Source organism: Balearica regulorum, chromosome 11 (genome assembly GCF_011004875.1).
Source record: "Balearica regulorum gibbericeps isolate bBalReg1 chromosome 11, bBalReg1.pri, whole genome shotgun sequence".
Taxonomy (NCBI): domain Eukaryota; kingdom Metazoa; phylum Chordata; class Aves; order Gruiformes; family Gruidae; genus Balearica; species Balearica regulorum.
The window spans coordinates 17,482,465-17,489,977 of record NC_046194.1 but is presented as its reverse complement, the minus strand read 5'-3'; the positions used below and the strand labels follow the sequence as shown (position 1 = coordinate 17,489,977).

At 42.3% G+C, this 7,513-nt stretch overlaps 1 protein-coding gene across 1 annotated transcript in view; it reads right to left on the bottom strand.

Annotated features, from left to right (window-relative positions):
• The window catches only part of NDUFA1 (NADH:ubiquinone oxidoreductase subunit A1), a 211,783-nt gene that overhangs the window by 120,609 nt on the left and 83,661 nt on the right, over nt 1-7,513 (bottom strand). The gene's annotated exons all lie outside the window — the stretch shown is intronic.

The window sequence follows — 7,513 nt, the reverse complement described above, 5'->3', positions numbered from 1 at the left end:
TTTGATAGCAAAATACCTGTTTGCTACTTAATATAATAATAATAATTAGTTCCTTCTTCAGTCATTAAAATCCCTTGAGTTTTCTAAGTGGCTTCCATTCCTGAATTTTTTTTTCCAAAGTCTTCTACAAGGTTATTGGAGGGGAAGGAAATAAGTATCCTCACAAACTCTGAACCGGGATTAGAATGTGTAGAAGTGCCACAAATGGTACAAAAGTACCAAAGGCGGTGGCTTGTTGCTACTAGAGGAGGCTACTCTCCTGCTGTACGATTATTCCTTGTCTCCCAGTAAATTAGGATTTTTTTAATGGCTCTGCTACAGTTATTGAAGTACAAAGGAAGGGCTGGACAGGGAATTGTTTCTGTTACTGGTGATGGCTGACCGGGCCATATCTTAATTTTTCTTTAGCTATTTGGAACCGCTGGACTAAATCTGAGCAGAATTTCTCAGGAATATCTTCAGGTGTGGGTGCTCCGAGAACTTAGTGGAGAGGGAAGGCGGAGTGTTTTGGTTTTCCTTCCTGAGCTCTGGAGGGGAGGTTTGCAAACAAGGATTGCTGCAGCAAAGCAAGCACTGACCCTCCAAACGGATCTGTGTATGCCACGGGGAGGCTGACCTTGCACAGCGCTGCTGTAATCGCAAAACTTTCCTAGTGCACGGTGGTTTTAAATAGGTGAATGGCTTTCACTAATACTGCTCAGGTGCTTTCTTCCTCTGTTACAGCTTGGAGGCATCTAAATGCATGGGAAGGTTTTTCCACTAACACTTTCTCCTTAGAATATTTCCTGCTTGCTATGTTCTCTGCAATCCTACAGAATTTTGTTGTTAAAAAAATCCTACAGAAGCAGTTGGATATTTGGAGATTGATAGATCTTCTGTCTACTCTGAGAAAAATAGACCGTGGTAAATTCTTTTAATTTGTTACTGTATGAAGTGCAATATATTTTACTTCCTCCTAATTTTGAGAGAAAGTGGTGCCAAATCAAATTTAAGACAGTAGCTTTGGATTTATCTTTTTTTTCCTCCTAAAGAGGCAAGAGGGCTTGTGCACATACTGTGGTATTTAGAAAATGAACACTTCAAAACTTACTCGAGGGGTTGAGAGGCATTGGACTTTGTGCAGAGTGTATCTTGTAAAATACGGAGTGATCTGGGAAGAGGAGCAATGGATGTTGCTACAATGGAGCAGGTTTTTTCCTCTGGTTAAGTAACTGCTTCCTGATACAAGGTCATCTTTAAAGTTATTCTTACAACTTGTCTGGCTGCCGCTTCTGGGAAATAAGCATTAGGATATAAATGAAAGAAGGAAAAAAACTTTGAAAGTTAAAGATCAGCAAGACGTTGCGTAGATAAACCCCTTTTCTTAAGCTTAGGAAAAATAGTTCACATCCAGCAAATACTAAATTTGTATTAATTGTTAGGGATTTACACACGCCGACCACCATAACAGGGTCTGACCCTCAGATCCCACTGAGAATGCCAGGTCCGAGTGAAGGTTTCCAATCAGTGATTTATTAGTTCTTTGGTTACAGCTCGAGCTGGGTGCCTCTGGAGAGGGACCCCTACCCCAATTCACACCTCTCAATTACACCCGCTCCACCATCACCCCATCCCCAATCACTTAATTCTGGTCCGTGCTCTCTTGATTTCTTACAGGTTTTCCCTGTCGCTGGGCTGGCCTTCTGAAGTTACTTCATTCTCTTGGAATTGCCTCCTTGGTCCTTATCTTCATTCCACTCGTATTTGCTGAATTCAGGGACTTCTTCATTAGCAGCATTAGTTTTACGAAAAGTTTACGCTTGGTCAGCTCTTGCGGCCTAAGGCTTCAGGTACTAATGCTAAAGGAGACTATTCAGAGAGAAGAATACAGTTAATCAAATTTCTTAACATTGATGATAGTTCTTTAGCTGACTCCTTAAAACTATCAGTTGTTTTTCAGCTTAAAACACCTCTATTTTAGAGCTGGAGGAAAAGAGGGATGTCACTTGGTACTTCTGTGTTAAAATGCCTAAGTAATCTTAACTTGCTGCAAAATTTTGTTGTTTCAAAAAAAGTGTTAGCCTAGAGGTTCTGCTCCATCTAATGATATTTTCAGTAATCAGGAAGCTGCAGTAACTACTTTTCCAGTAGATCCAACATTTAGATGCTTTATGCAATTGAAGCACAGAGAGGGTCAGGCATCAGACTGGTGATGCCAGGGCCATTGCAGGGCTCAAGGGTTGCGGTGCTGCTTTGCAAAGCTTAGTCACGATGACTTTGCAAATAGAGAGGGGCTGGTATGCAAGTAAATTGCATCTAAGATTACATGGAATGGATTTCTTTTTATCATTTGGGGTGGTAAGTAGTTTTAATACAGCATGAAATATCAGCGCTGAATTATTAGCAAGATGTTCACTTAATATGTAGCTTTATTCCCCTCCCAGACCAAACCTCATATGAAATCATCACAATGCATGTTCTCTTTTACCCTTGTGTAGTCTCTGAAGCCTGAAGTGTATCTGAGAACAATTTGTTACCATGGGCAAAACCAGATATCTTTTTCAAAAGCAGTCCCTTAACTATAGCAAAAACACCTTACGATCGGTGCTAGTTTGAGGCTCAGAGCAAGGCTGCTCTTCCAATCTTCACTAAAGGCTGGGCAAGACACTGTGCAGACCAAGTTTTGCCAGGAGCGTGCTGGGGAGGAGGTACAGCTTTCAGGCATGAGATGGGAACAAAGATTACAAAATACAGCCTCTGCAGAGGTGAGCTGGAACCTTGTCGCCATGCAGGTAAAGCTCGCTTGTAGGCTGCGGGAGGGAGTAGGTCAGGCTCGCTCCTCTGGAGAACTGGTTCTGCAACCATAGGGCTGCGATGCTGCTGCTTGCAGAACTGGCACCGTCTGCGTATCCCTTCAGTTTCTTCCTTTTTATTCTTACGGCAGCGGCTGCTGCTTCAAATCCTAGCTCCAAAAGCACCAAGCAGATACACAACCTGAGAGCGATCACTCCCCGCAAGAGTTTTGCTGCTCAGGACAATGCAGTGAACAATCTTTAGCTCAGGGTTTGCCAGAGCTGGTTTCTTAGCTCTGTCAGACCTGGAAACTGTAGACTAATTACATATATTATTATTATTACATATATCATCTGTCCTGATGTGCTCTCTGTAACACAAATGTAATCTTAGTCTAGGCCACAAGGGACCCTGTAGCACTGAAGTCCTGCAGCTAAAATACCCAGATATGAAAAGGACTGTATAGTACTTGGTCTGCCTTCCAACCCTGTGTTCTAAATATAACTTCTTGCCAAAGTGTGAGATTTCCTGCCAAAATTTCTCAGAAAAAGTTACAGTCAACACATCTTTCATTAGAGTTGGAGGTGGGAAGTGCCTCATGTGCAGAGCCAGTCATTTTCACAAAATAATTTCTGCTCCGAAGCTGACATGTATCTCCAGCAAGTTAGCAATGTATGTCTATAAAAACACAGAATTGAGAGTATTGATGCTTTTCTACTTTGCTGCTTCTACTCCGAAGAATATGCTGAGTTGTCAGTCAAACAAGCTCTTTTCACATTAAAGAGATCTACATCTAGAAGTAGTTCGGTGACTCACAAGCTGCATAAATCTCATCGGCGGCCACACGTTAACCCGGCTGCTGAGTGCTCCCGTACACATCGCGCCCAGCAGCAGCTGGAAATGCCTCTGAGCACAACAGGGTACCCAACACCATGGCACCACCTCCCCCTGCATCCCACGGCATCGAGGATGCCCACAGGTGGGACAGCGAAGGACCAGTTGCTGTACCAGCCCCACGTCAATGCCCAGCTCCTGCCTGGTTTTCACCTCCCAGGGCAGCCAGTGGATGATTAAACCAAGTTGCGCATATACAAGTTATGTTTGTATAACAGGCTTGTGATGAAATACCACCATCTGTGCCTGTGCTTCTTCCAGCTAAGCTGTGAATGTGTTTTTCCAGCTGTGCCACAACACAAGATTTCAGAGTGCTTTTGCCGGAAGTTTTGCAGCTAGCTGCTGCAACCTGCTCTCTGATCTCTTCACCTCCCGACCGAGGTTTCTTTTTTTGGCATTTCACGTGATTGCCCCAGTCTTGACTCAGCAGTTTCCTGCAGCAGCATTTAATGGTTTGGTTTCCTACCACCACCTCCTCCCAAAACCCGACAGCTCAGAAACACTGCCATCTGTTCGGAGCAATAGTGAACCACAGCTTTTGCACGTTTTATAAGCGATTTTTTCCAAGCTAGCACAGCAGAGCTATTGGGAGTCGTCCCTTTTCTACCACTGAGCAAGCTAGCAGATGCAGATGTCACACTGTGCTGGACAAAGCATGGTCGTCTTCAGTACGATGTCTGGATCACATTAGACCCTCATTCTCCAGGCTACAAACTGAGGCTGTGTGAGAAGGAAAACTCTGGTGAATAGCTGTAACTCTCACAGTTGTTGGCACAGCCCCAGGAAGGTCCCTGTGGTTCACCTCCTTCTGCCAAGTGAATCTGTGACCTCTCTGGCCAGCATTAATCTCTTCCTCTTTCCATTCCTCCCACGTGAAATGGTACCAAATCCTTTCTCTGCCTCCTGGAAAGGAATCGTTAGTTCTGCTGTAATCTTGTCCCTGGAAAAAATACAGAAAATGCCCTGTTGTTTAAAGGGACATCTAAAAGAATGAATAAAAATACATTAGAATAAAGTAGTGATTACCGCATGTCCTAGGTGTTATCTCTTTCTTCTTTTTATCACAAGCTGTACTCCTCTGCACCAGACAGAAACATTAAGTTACTCAGTGCTTCATTAAACACTGGACACTTTGCTCCTGACCACACACATCCATCAATTTTTGTGATTCCCAGGGTTAAGAATAGTTTGATTACAGATATAATATCTAACCAGCTGAAACCACTAAAGGATTCACAAAAGATTAAGCATACGCTGGACATCAAGAATATGATGGGAATGAAAGTCACAGAGCAGCCTATACATTTGAAATTAGGCATGAATTTATATTCCTTGATGAACTAAAGCTTTAAAAAGAAATCATAAGGTTTTGCATATTTGTGCTCAGTACATGTCAATACCTTCTTAAAACTACTGACATCAGGCTAAGTATAATATATAGTAAAAACGTAATGCCCTACAGAAACATTACAGTCCTCATTTTCACATCCAGGAATAAACATAAGGAATGTCTTAGAAATCCAGGATCAGCTTGCCATCCATCAGTGGCTCCCAAATTCATGCCAAATGCAAAATCATTTCTCTCTAGTAAGCAAAAGGGTAAGGCATTTTCTCTGCATCATGGTAACAAACATCCACACTCTGTTATTAAAGGAAAATAGCTGATCATAGGAGTTTGATCTCACATTACTGAAGTCTGACTATCACATAAATTTTGCTGTTCCTTAAGACTGCCACAATCGGTGAAGAAATTACTCATGATAAATAAGATGCAGTGGATATTTGTTAGAGGTTGAATCCTACAAGGACTGAATATAACAGCTTTCCATGGAATTTCAGTGGAATTGGACATCTGACGTCAACCACTATTTTTGGTTTGTTTTTTTTTTAAGGGAAGCTGGAGGATTTGTTAAACAAGAGAGGAACAAAGTTTTATTTTGCTCCCTCCAGTGCTACAAACGGGAGCTTTGGGAACTGCCAAAAATTTCCCTATTTAGGGAGAACAGTGCCAAAACCAAGCTGCTGTCAGTTGGCTGGGCAGGAGGAGACCATCACTGTGCTAATGCAAGAGCACGTTAAGAACCTCTTAACACATTCAGATGGCTGGAGCACGTGGGCTTTGCTGGGCAATCCTCATCCTGTACGCCAAGGCGAGGTGCCTGTAGCAACTCCCTGCAGGTGGAATTTGATCCTTTGGTCTCCCCAAGGACTCCGGGCAAGGGCAGAAACCCTTTGGGCAGACTTTGTGGCTGCCTCATCCCTTCCTGTATTGTCACGAGGGTCAGCCTTTACGTAGACACACCACAGGCACATCAGTGTCTCCTCTGATATTCTCTGACAATTAAAATAAACCACCAGCTCAGTCTCTGAATTCATACATCTTCACTGTTCTATTAAGCTACTCCTATAGCCTGTTTGGCACTGACTTAACTGAGAGCAGGATTAGCCCATACATTGTTTTTCCATAGATCCAAGGGAGGAACTGACTTCTCATTTATCTTGACTGATACAGCAAGCAAGAAGTAAGCCTCTGAATGAAAAATGCACCTGCTAAGATCACAGTAAAATGATGTAATACCACAGAGTGCCCGTGGAAGGCAGTTATGTGGCAGGGATGGAGATACAGGGAGGCGCAAACAAAGAGAGAGAATAATCTGTGTTCTGATACTAATTATGAAATTTCTGGTGCAAAATAGTATATTTTTCACTATGCAAAATTATATAAACTATACTGTTCTTCTAATCCCACGCTAGTTGCTACTTTTATTCTGTGTTATTAAATAGAAACCGATGTGGTTTTGCTATGGTAGCTACCATTTGACTCCATTTCAAGCTTCACTAAATTGGCATAAAGGAAACAAGGTAATCAGTCTTCCTTTCATGTCTGCAGAACATCTAGTCGTTCTACAGTCTATTTCTTATGTACAAGCAAGAAATCAAAAAAATTCAGGATTCTTCATTCTGAACAAGGGGTTGTCTGACCATACCAATGTTTATACATAAAGCTACATGTCCTGAAGTAAATGTTCCAGCTGATACAAACGGTGACATTCCACCACACAAACTGCCTGGAACATACCAATCATTTTCTCCTCCTCCAATTAATTAAAGCCTAATTCAATGTTTCTCTCCTAATAGTCAAATCCTCTTAATGTAATTGCTCCTAAGTCCCTGAGAGATCACTTTTTAAAAACAGGACTTTGCACCAAACCAGTGAAGCCCGAGGAAACACAAAAGCCCCAGGGGCAGGACCCTCCCTCAGCTCTGAAATGCGCCATTCTGTGGTGGAGCTGAGAAAGACGAAAAACTTACCACTTTCAGAATTTGTGGTTTTGTCTGTGACGCTGCTACTGGATGCTCCCCCCACAGCCTACAGCAAGTGCTAGCTCAGTTATTAAATATAAAGTTTAATTCTACAGATAAGTTTTCAGTAAATTAAGCCCAAAGGCTAAATAAAAAAATATTCTAAGTGTTTTGAAATGACATGAATTGTGATATTCACATGCAACAATGCTTAGCCATGCACGTGCAGGTATGTAATATGCATAAGTCAGTTCTAGGCACAGTTATTAAGCACAAAAAGAAATGCAAAGAAGCAGTGAACACGTCTGAGCACACAAGCAGCTGTGCGAGGAACCCCCACGTGCACGATGTGTGGGTTTCAGTGGTGGTCCTGACTTGGCAGGTTTGGTTTTGTGATACTCTTTGGAAAAAAATAGTATTGCGAGTATACAATTGAGAGTACTTAGCTGACATTTTACCACAAATTGCATTATTTCAACTTCTGCAAGACTTCGTAACTGCTTTCCTATCAACACTGTCTACACTCCCACTGTCTCACTGTATC